The following is a 10974-nucleotide window of genomic DNA, read 5'->3' on the forward strand; positions in this document are numbered from 1 at the left end:
CCGTGCATTCGGTTGCCAGGGCCACCTGCCTGTGAGTGGACTTCCCTGGCTGGACTCCCGGGCAGAGGCAGGGAGCCACAGGGGTCTCCACAGCCAAGGGCCCTGAGACCCGCAGTCTTGGAGGGGCTCCTGCAGCGTTTCTCACAGCCCCAAGAAGGTCCATCCATCGCTGTCAGACTCTCTCCCTCTGTTCCCGGGCCCAGGCTGCCTGAAGGTCCTCTGGGCTCCTTGGCTCGTCCTGCCCACCCTCCCTCTTGGAAGGGCCCAGGTCTGGGGGACAGAATACACAGTCCCCTCTGCCACTCCCCACATGTTGGGCTGAGCCCAGGACAGGGAGCTGCTCAGGCCAAAGGTTGCCTACTGCCCAAGGCCCCTGGGTGCCAACAGGGACAGCAGCAGCCTTGAGCTGTGTGCCTGGGCTGATGGTCCCCACGCTGTCCCAGCAGCAAGGCCTGGGGAGCAGCTGTTTGCACACGGTGGACATTTCTGGGCCACTGTGCTGCCCAGACCCAGTGACTGGCCAGTGCAGGAAACAGAAGCTTGGGCCTGGCTGGGCCTCAGCAACCCTGATGGCCACTACAGCCCAGCTCTGCCTGGGGTCTGTGAACCGGCAGGCCCCTCTGCCCAGGCCACCTTCCCTCGGTGGTGTCCTGTGGCCTCCTAGGATCCATCCCATGGTGTCCAGGGATCAGATCCTCACGTTCCACCTCCCGGGGCCTCCCTGAGGCAGGGTTATTCCAGTCCCTACTGATGATAGTACAGGGAGTGCAGGGTCGGGGCCCCTTTTGTGGAATGCTCTCAGCCTTCGGAGATTGTGGGAACTCCATCTTCGTAGAAATTCTCTGAATCTTAGATAACGAATAGTCTGGTTTTTCCACGGCTTGGATGCCACTGTGCCAAGGTTAGCAGCTGTGTCCAGGTGGGGGATGTGGCAGGAGGTGGGGGGTGGTGCCTAGACGGGCAGCAGGTGTTCCCCAAGAGCTTTCCCAAGGACAGTCCCCGCCACCCATCTAACACGTCCCACTGTTTCCTCCAACAACCAGCTGCGCCACCAAGGTCCTTTGGGGCTCTGTGGCAAGGGTGCACATTCAGGGAGCAATCCCAGGCTGGGAACAGGAACAGATGCTGGGGGGAAGGGGATGACAGCAAACACGGTGCCCCTAGCTGTGCTCAGCCCCGATGGCCAGACCTGAGCCAGGAGGGGGCCAGCCACAGCTACGAGCTCCCACCTGGTGAGATCGGCCCAGAAGAAGACTGGGTCCTCCCCCAGACCAAGGAGGGGCCGTGTCTGTGATGAGGGTGCAGGGAGAGAAGTGGCCACTCAGGGCTGGTCCCCCACCCAGCCACCGTGCCTATGTCCATGTGGCTTCCCTCTGTGCCTACCCTGCAGCCACGTCCATCCCTCCCCAGGCCCCGGCCTGAGCCCTGCTCCCACTGGAGGAAGAGCAAGCACAGAAACCATGTGCTGACAGCCCACAAAGCCACCAGAGAGTCACACCGCCACTGAGGACATTTTAGTGGCTCTGAGTTGTGTGGTCCTGATGCAGTTTGGATATGTTCTCCCCTCCAAAACTCATGTGGAAATTTGATCTCCAACGTGGCAATGTTGGAAACTGATTGAGTCATGGGGTGGATCCCTCTGAATGTATTAATGCTCTCCCTGGGGGAGGGGGGATTAATGAGTGAGTTCTCACTCTATTAGTTCTCGCTCTATTAGTTCCCGCAAGAGCTCATTGCTTAAAAAGACCCTGGCACCTTCTCTCTCTCTCTTGCTTCCTCTTGCCATGTGATCTGCTTGTACCCTCCGTCTGCCTGCCACTTTCCACCATGAGTAGAAGCAGCCTGAGGCCTGTGCCAGATGCAGCTGTCCCAGAATCATAGCCAAATGAACCTCTCTTCTTTACAAATTACCCAGTCTCAGGTAATTCTAACAACACAAAACAGACTAAAACAGAAAATTGGTATCAGGAGTGGGGTGTTGCTAAACAGATACCTGAAAATGTGGATGCAGCTTTGGTACTGGGTAATGGGCAAAGGCTGGAGGAGTTTGGAGGACTTAGAAGAAGAGAAAAAGACAAGGGAAAGTTTGGAATGTCTTAGAGACTTATGTGGTGGTGAGCAGAATGCTGATAGAAATGTGGACAGTAAAGGCCATGCGGAGGATGAGGTCTCAGATAGGAATGAGGAACTTATTGGGAATTGGACAAAAGATAACCCTTGCTACACCATAGCAAGGAAGCTGGTTGCATTGTGTCCATGCCCTTGGACTTCGTGGAAGTTGGAACCTAAAAGTTGTGAACCAGAGCATTTGGCCAAAGAAATTTCTAAGCAGCAAAGCATTAAGGACGCTGCATGGCTACTTCTAACAGCCTACTCTGAGTTATGGCAGAAAAGACATAACGTAAAGCCAGAATTTAAAAGGGAAGCAGAGCATAAAGTTTTGGAAAATTTGCAGCCCAGTCATGCAGTCGAGAAGTGGAGAGCAAGAGAAAAATGCAGGGGTGAAGCTGATAAACTGTTTGCCAAAGACATTATCTTGGCAGTGAGGCAGCCAGATGCTAAGAACCAGGACAATGGAAAAAATGCCCTAAAGGCATTTGAGAAGTCTGGAAGGGTGCCCCACCCATCACAGGCCCTGAGGCCTAGAAGGACTGAGTTATCCTGGAGAACTGACCTGGGGTGCAGCTGCCCTCGGGAACCTGCTCCCTTCATCCCAGTTGCTCCGGTTAGAGTGGCCCCAAGTGTGGTTCATGCAGCAGCCCTGGAGAGTAGAGGCTCGAAACCCTGGTGGCGTCCACACTGTGTTAAGTCTGCAGGACATGCGAGCAGTGGAGGTGTGGCAGCCTCCACCCAGATTCCAGAGGATATATGGAAAAGCCTGGAAGCCCAGGCAGAAACCTGCCACAAGGGTGGAGCCACCACAGAGGTCATCTACTAGATCAATGCCGAGCAGAAAAGTAGGGTTGGAGTCCCCACAGACAGTCCCCACCAGGGAAATGTCTAGTAGAGCCAAGGCAACGGGGCTGCCTCCAGGACCCCAGAACTGCAGGGCCACTGGTAATGTGCAATGCAGGCCTGGAAAAGCCACAGGCACCAGTGTGGCCCACTGAGCTGTGCCTGGCAGAGCTGTGGGAACAAGGCTGCCTGAGACTTCGGGGGCCCAGATGCCCAATTGTGCCCAGGACGCAGGACTTGGAGTCAAAGAACATTGTTTTGGAGGTTTAAGACATAATGTCTGCCCTGCTGGGTTTCGGACTTGTTTGGGGCCTGTTTCTCCTTTCTTTTGGCCTATTCCTCCCTTTTGGAATGGGAATGTGTACCCAATGCCTGTTCCACCATTGTGTCTTGGCAGTAGTAAATTTGGTTTTGTTTTTCAGGTTCACAGCTAGAAGGACTTTTGCTTTTGGTCTCAGATGAGACTTTGGCCTTTGGCCTTTTAAGTTGGTGCTGGAGCAAGCTAAGACTTTTGGGACTGTTGGGATAGAATGATTGTATTTTGTATATGAGAGTGACATGAGTTTTGGGGGGCCAGGGGCAGAATGATGGAGTTTGGATGTGTTGTCCCCTCCAAAACTCATGTGGAAATTTGATCTCTAACGTGACAGTGTTGGAAACTGATTGAGTCACGGGGGCAGATCCCTCGTGAGTGGATTAATGCTCTCCCTGGGGAGGGGGATTAATGAGTGAGTTCTCGCTCTATTAGTTCCCGCGAGAGCTCGTTGCTTAAAAAGACCCTGCCAACTTTTCTCTCTCTCTTACTTCCTCTTGCCACGTGATCTGCTTGTACCCGCCGGCTCCCTGCCACTTTCCACCATGAGTAGAAGCAGCCTGAGGCCCATGCCAGATGCAGCTGTCCCCGAATCACAAGCCAAATAAACGTCTGTTCTTTATAAATTACCCAGTCTCAGGTAATTCTGTTATAGCAACACAAAACGGACTAAAACAGGTCCACACAGACAGAAAGAAAGCCCTGGCCCTACGCTGCGGGTCATTCTCAGGCGCTTTCTGAAGACAGCTGGGTGTGGCTCTCTCATCTCCAGTGCCGTGGGGACGATGGCAGGCCCAGGCCCAGGGCCAGCTTCAAGGAGTGCGGGGAAGGCTCCCGTGCTGACCCTGGCCCTGGGAACCAGTGAGTCACACAAACAGCCTTGAAAGTGTTTTTTGGAGCCTCTAAGTCAGTCTGAGCCTGTGCCTTGTTCCTCTTACAGAGTCACACCCAGTGACAGGAATGATCACAGCAATTAAAGACGATCAGCTCGCCTTTCTCACGTGCGCCTGACACTCTGCCCTTGCAGGGACTCGAGTCAGCACTTTGGAGTCTGCTCCCATGGTCACTGGAGCCGCGGGTCCCTTCCTGACCAGACACGGATGCGGGTTTCAAGCTCTCTCACCTCTCAAAGTTGACAGAGGACGCTGATGACAGAGGGAACAGTCCTCTAATGGATCAGGGAGCTCGTCCAAGGGCAGGGTGTTCTGACTGTAATTAGGTGGCTCACATTTCAATTTGGCAGGGATAATAAAAGTGTCTCGGAGGAGGCCACTGGGGTGCTGGGCAGAGGCTCAAAGGCCCCACGGAAACCCTGAGAAGGAGGACAAAGAACAGACCGCGTGGTTGAGGCCCAGGCACTCTGGGGTTGGGACCACATGCCAGAGATGGCAACAAGAGGGGCTGGGAGCCTGTGACCCAACACGAGGGCCCAGCAACAGGGGCCGCCATCTCCACTGAGGGCAAGTAAGCCTTCTGAGTCACCTGGGGTCCCAACCCCCACCCCAGTGCACTTACCCAGGTCACACCCCTCCCCAGCCATGCACCTGCCTGGGGGCACACACCCAATTGACCACTGGAAGGAAGCTGAGGAGGCCTTGGGGGGCCACAGAGAGGTGGGGTGAGTGCTGCCTGGACTGAGGGACAGTGCTTGGCATCCAGCTTGGCTTCTTACTACCCATGATTTTAGCCAGTCATCAGAGCCTGGGTTTCCTTGTCTGTAGACTGGGGACAGAATGAGGTGCCAACGAGCAGGTGTCTGTAAGCTTCAGGGGCCCCAGTATGGTGCTCAGTCTTTGCCGTGTGGGATTCCTTGAGGGGACTAAAAAGTCCTGGTGTCCAGGCCACATCCCAGTCCCTCCAGGGTGGGACCCAGGCATCAACATTCCTGTGCAGCAGCCCACAATCTGTACCACGCAAACCCACACGGGTGTGCACACAAATGCATCACCCTGGCTGGAGCTTCCGAGCAGAGGCAGCCCTGCAGGTCCGGTAGCGAGCCAGGCCTCGGTAGTACTAGGGGGAGCGTCTCTCGTGGCAGCATGCAGGCCATTCAGCAGGTGACCCATGGCTCAGGCTTTTCCAGTGTCAGATTTGAGTTTATAGTTTACTATGCAAACTTAGGAGAAAATCCTCCATAGTACACAGGAAAATCAGCAGTATCCCAAGTCAACACACATGCAAAGCAAGACCCCACTGCTGCTCCTGAACCGAGGATGGTGGATGCCTGGATAGGCTGGCCCTCCCAGCAGAGGAAGGGGTCCCATGCAATGGACAAAGTCACGGAGCAATGGAAAAAGTCACATTTCATCGAAGTGTCCTGCAAAAGACAAAACATGAGCAAAAGCAGCTCACACATTCACCTCTCCGTGCCTGTGGGATGAGGCAAGCATGGGCGCAGGAGGATCTGTGTGGGGCACATGGAGTCATCCAGGATGTCTTTAGGGACACGGAGTGCATTTCCCAGAGAGGAGGAGTTCTGGGGAATGCCGCTCCCTGCAGGGGCTCCGGGGGCCAGTCTCTGCCTTCTCCGTGGTGGGACGGAGGGGGCACGTGAGCTGCTGGGTGCAGAGACCACGAGGGTGGGCACTGAAAAGCCACCCGGGAGCAGAGGCAGGGCGTGGGCTGAGAGGCTGTCAGGTCTGTGGGCCCTGCTGACTACCGGGCACTGAGCGAGCTGGGCCCTGGGGCTCCAGACCCTTTGGGGCAAATAGATTCAGTAAGCAGCTTCAGCCACGTGAAGCTGATTCTCCCTCCTGGAGCCACCCAGAGGGTTCCGCGTCCCTGTGAGTGTCACCCTCAAAGGGCAGCCAAACAGGAGCGGGCAGGGCACAGAGACAGCCTCTAGTTCTCCCGCATGCGGTGGTTGTCCTGTGGCTCCAGCTGTGGACCCGGTGGTCTCGGCACCTGCATTGCAGCGGAGGTAAGAGAAGGTGCAGAGACCACACCAGAGGCCGGTGCTCTACAGGTGGCCTAGCAGGGGCTATGTGGAGTGCAGGGCTCACCAGACCCATCAGAGGAAGCTTCCCGAGGGGTTGTCAAGCCACAAGCGGGCAGGGAAAACACTACAGGCAGCGGAACCGCACGTGCAAAGGCCTGGGGGCAGCTTCTCAGCACAGAAAGAAGGCCTATGGGGAAGGAGGCCGAGAGGTGGGCAGGACGCAGAGGGAAGCTCCAACTGCGGGACCAAGGACAGTCTGCATGAGCCCCTGCTGCTCCTGAGATTGCACGGGGTCAGCACCGCCCCGTGTGCCTGGGTCCCGGCCAGTGGGCTGGAATGTGAGGCATTCAGATGCCTGTGCAAGGCCATATCACAGCAGATGCTGGGGACGGCCCATGGGGGTCAGACGGATGGACTGAAGCCCAGGGCACAGGACTGAAGGCCTGTCCTGCTTTGGAGGCCAATCCTATTGGGATTCTAAAGTCAAATCTGGAAGCCAACAAGGGTAGAGTTGAGGGATTGTGGCCATGGAGCAGGGAGCCTGAGCCTTCGAGGGGCCTCCCTGGGTAGAAGATCGGAGCTGGGGGGTCCGTACCCTTTGGGGTGAGGCAGTGAGTGTTTTTCTGCTGCTCCAGGTCCTTGCCAGAGCTGGATCTCAACTGCAGGTGGGAATCTATTGTGGCCACAGGACCTTGCTTCCGGGGTGTGGTCCCCATGCCCATGGCTGCCATCAGGCCAGACTCCACCCCCCAGCTCCTGCTCAGGTGCGCAGCCCTGCCTGGAGTCCCACCCAGGGCCCCTCCCCAACTCTCAAAGTATGCGCCTCCCTCTGTCTTGCCTACACAGAGCCTGCTCCCAGCTCCTCAGCTACTGGGTCCTGTTGCACTCATCTGGCGGCCCCAAGCCCTTGGGTCAGGCGAGGGCCAGGCACCGCCACTGTCCTAGCCCTTCCAGCCTGGCTGACCTGGCGCTGGTTCTGAGCCTGACCCTTAGGGACAGTCTACAACTGCTGAGGGGACGTCAGTCCAGAGCAGACCCGGGACATCCTCACCCTGGGATCTGCTGCCAGCCCTATGAGGTCCAGGACGTGGGCAGAGCCCAAGGCCAGGATGCAGCCACATGAGGAGCCCCACAGCCGCAGGAGGCACAAAGATCCTGAGGCCCTCCGTGGGCAAGACTCCAGAGGGCTGGGTTGAAATGGCCAGAATGCTGCCGCCTCACTCCTCAAGGCCCTGCAGGACTCCTGAGGCCCCTCACCCAGGGACGCTTGGACCACAGCAGCAGGAGGAAGGCGAGGCAGCAGCTGCAGGCCCCAACGTCCAGCTCAGAGACGGCCCAGAACGCCTGGCAGGGTGGGGTGCTCCAGAGCAGTCTGGGGACCGCAGGCCAGTGGGGCTGAACAGGCCGGACCGCTCAGCCTGTGGCTTTCCTTCCAGAAGCTCCTGATTCTGAGAGTCTGCCGTCCTTGGAGCGGAAGCAGGACGTCTTGGCTGGACTCGCGTCTTCAGAGGAGATCAGACGATGCCCACAGCATCCAGGCCAGGGCACCACACCCCCTCTGCCTTTCAATGGCCTTCTCACTTCCCAGGTTCCCTTGGTCGGTCCCTGGTCCAGCCCTGTCTGGAGCTCACACCCAGCCAGAAGCAGGACCCCATCCAACCCAGGGGTCACAAAGCTCCAGACCCCCCACGAGTCTCTGTGCTCTGGTCCTGAGCTAGGATCCTACCGCTGGCAGGAGGCCCCGCTGAGCTGCGCTGACCACGGCTGCAGATGGCCAGCCTCCCCCAGGGCGGAGGGCGGCATGCCTCTCTCAACGCCTCCTGTCCCGGCCCAGCTGGGCTCGGCTCAGTGGCAGCCCACGTCCCTCTCTTCGTTTTAGGGGTTTTCCAGTTGGTTCTCTGAAGAGTTTCACATCATTAGCAAATAACGACAGCCTTCCTCCTCTCGTCTAGTGGCTGTCCTTTCCCTTTTTCATGTCTCCCACTGGCTGAAATTTTTAGGACAGTATTAGGTAATAATGGCAAAAGTGGGTGGGTCTGTTGTGACTAGTTTGGTGCTCCCTGTATCAGTCTAGGCTTTAGTTACAAGACACGAGGGACAGAAAACACAGCCAGATTAGCCTCAAGGACGTCTGTTCGTTCACGCAGCTGTAACGTTCAGGTGTGGCTGGATCAAACATCCCGCCTCGTTTCTAAACGTGTGTACATGTTCCAGCTCAGCTCTCTCCCTGGTCACAAGATATCTGCAACAGCTCCAGACCGTGTGTCCCCTTGGGTACCAAGTCAAGGCAGAACGTGGGTATCTTCTCCAGAATTCCCAGCAGAAATCTCCTTTCGCTTGGTTGGCTCTCACGGGGTCCCTTGCCCATCTCTAGCCAGGAGAACATGATGCCTTATGGACGGGTCGAGGTCACGTGCCCACTCCCAGGGTGGACTGGACAGGAAAGAGGGGAGGGGCACCTCGGATGCCTCAAACAACCAAGATTCACCACAGAGCCCCTCCTGCCCCCCATCAGGGTGGCCCCCGTTGTGGCACGCTGGCTGCTCCACCCTGCCTTTCAGACCACGGCTGGCAGACCAGAACCAGAGCCGAGGGACGCAGACCAGGAGTTGAGCTTGTCCTTAAACTTAAATGGACTTTCCATTCCTGGGATAAATCCTATTTGGACACCACAGGTTATTTTTTTGGTAACTTCCAGAAGCGGAGCACGCCCGGGGTCCTAGGCAGGAGCCCAGGGCAGCTCCTCTGCTGCAATTTGATTTGCAGCATTCCATTCGTGATCTTTGCATCGGAGGGGTCTATAATTTTCTTTTTTGAATCAGTTTAGATTTCCTGACCAAGGTTATGCCAACCTCATAGAATGAATTAGAAAGTGTCTGGTCCTTTTTATCAGAAAAGTTTACGTAGCCTGAGAATGCTTGTTCTTTAAATGCTTGAAAAGGATAGCATTCTTCAAAAGTCTTCTATAATTGTCAGCCTGTTTAGTCTTTCTCATGCTTCTAGGGCCATTTTGTTAATTTATATTTTTATAAAATTATTTTTATTGGGATTTGCATATTCTAATTGCCAGCCTGTTGTAATTTTGGTATTTATTCTCTCCCTCATTTCTGGATTCCGTTTACCGTGGGTTTATTCAGTTGGTGCTATTTTTCCCAAAGACCAGCCTCTGACACGTGCATCAAATTTGATTGTTTTTCTAATTTTTTAGTTTTTGCTTTCAAAATGATTAGTTCTTTCTCCAAATTAGCTGTGTATTATGCTTTTTAACTGCTTTAGTTGAATACTTCATAAATGTTCATTCTTATTTAATAAGACATGATTTAAATCTACTAGTTTGCCTCTGGGAAGAGTTTTGGATACATCCCAGAGTTTTAACAAGTGGTATTTTCATTACATCGTTTCCTAAACACTGTGTGGTTTTGTGAGCTTCTTTGACCCATCGCTATCATGGAGGCTTTTTTTTAAAGTCCTGGGGGCTGGGGGTCTCTGTATAAGCCACAGGGACTGCACAGCACAGTGGTGGGAAGGGGGTCAGGAGCCAGCTGCTGTCGGCCCTCGGGTTCACCGGGGTCTGGAGCAAGTCTCCGGGCCTCTCGGTGGCCTCGCGCTGAGCCGAGGCTGGTCAGGGGAGGGAGGGTTAAGACGCGCAGCCGCGCGTGGCTCCGGCCATTTAAGGGGAGCTGTTGTGTTAGTCATTTCTAGTTCATTTCACTGAGCTGAAAAAAATGTGGTCTCTGCAAACACCTTCTTTTGGAATTACTGAGGTTTTATAAGACCTAGTATCTGGACAATTATTTATAAAGATCTAATATGTTTGCAAAAATGCATATTCTCTATATGACACAGCATTCTGTAAACCAATCAGTTCGACCTCGTTATTTAAAGATTTTATCTCCTTCATCTATCAAAGTGGCAGAACTGCCTTATCGTCTGCCACTAATGAGTTTCTGAGAGTTTGTCTCAATATTCCAGAGTTTTCTGCTGCACGTGCTCTGACTCTTTGTCCTTCAGCCCCTTGGGCTCCCAGATGTCTCTAGTCCCATCGGCTTCCTCCCCCGGCATGGAAGTCACGGCTCTTCCTGGGCGTCACAGATGGCTTAAGGATTTCTAGATTTTCTTCAGGGTTCTTTAGCAAATCCAAAGACTTATTCTTCTAATTTAACCAGCAGAATGAAGATATTTCATTTCCCTGACTCAGGACTATTTTACGAGCTCTGTGGCATATATGCGTGTCTATGTGTATGTGTGTGTGGTGTGTGTGTATGTATGTGTGGTTTGTGCGGGGTGTGTGTGGTGTGTGTGTATGTGTGTGTATGTGTGTGTAGTGTGTGTACTAGGTGGTGTGTATGATGTCTGGTGGTGTGCAGTGTGTGTGGTGTCTGTGCGTGTGTGTGCGTGTGTGTGTGCGTGTGGCGTGTGGCGTGTGGTGTGTAGTAGGTGGTGTGTGTGCATGTGTGGTGTGTAGTAGGTTGTGTGTGTGCGTGTGTGTGCGTGTGTGGTATGTGATGTGTAGTAGGTGGTGTGTGTGCATGTGTGGTGTGTAGTAGGTTGTGTGTGTGCGTGTGTGTGCGTGTGTGGTATGTGATGTGTAGTAGGTGGTGTGTGTGCGTGTGTGGTGTGTAGTAGGTGGTGTGTGTGCATGTGTGTGCGGTGTGTGGTGTGTGGTGTGTAGTAGGTGGTGTGTGTGTGTGTGTGTGTGTGTGTGGTGTGTGGTGTGTGGTGTGTAGTTGGTGGTGTGTGTGTGTGTGTGTGGTGTGTGGTGTGTAGT

Source organism: Cynocephalus volans, chromosome 7 (genome assembly GCF_027409185.1).
Source record: "Cynocephalus volans isolate mCynVol1 chromosome 7, mCynVol1.pri, whole genome shotgun sequence".
Taxonomy (NCBI): Eukaryota; Metazoa; Chordata; class Mammalia; order Dermoptera; family Cynocephalidae; genus Cynocephalus; species Cynocephalus volans.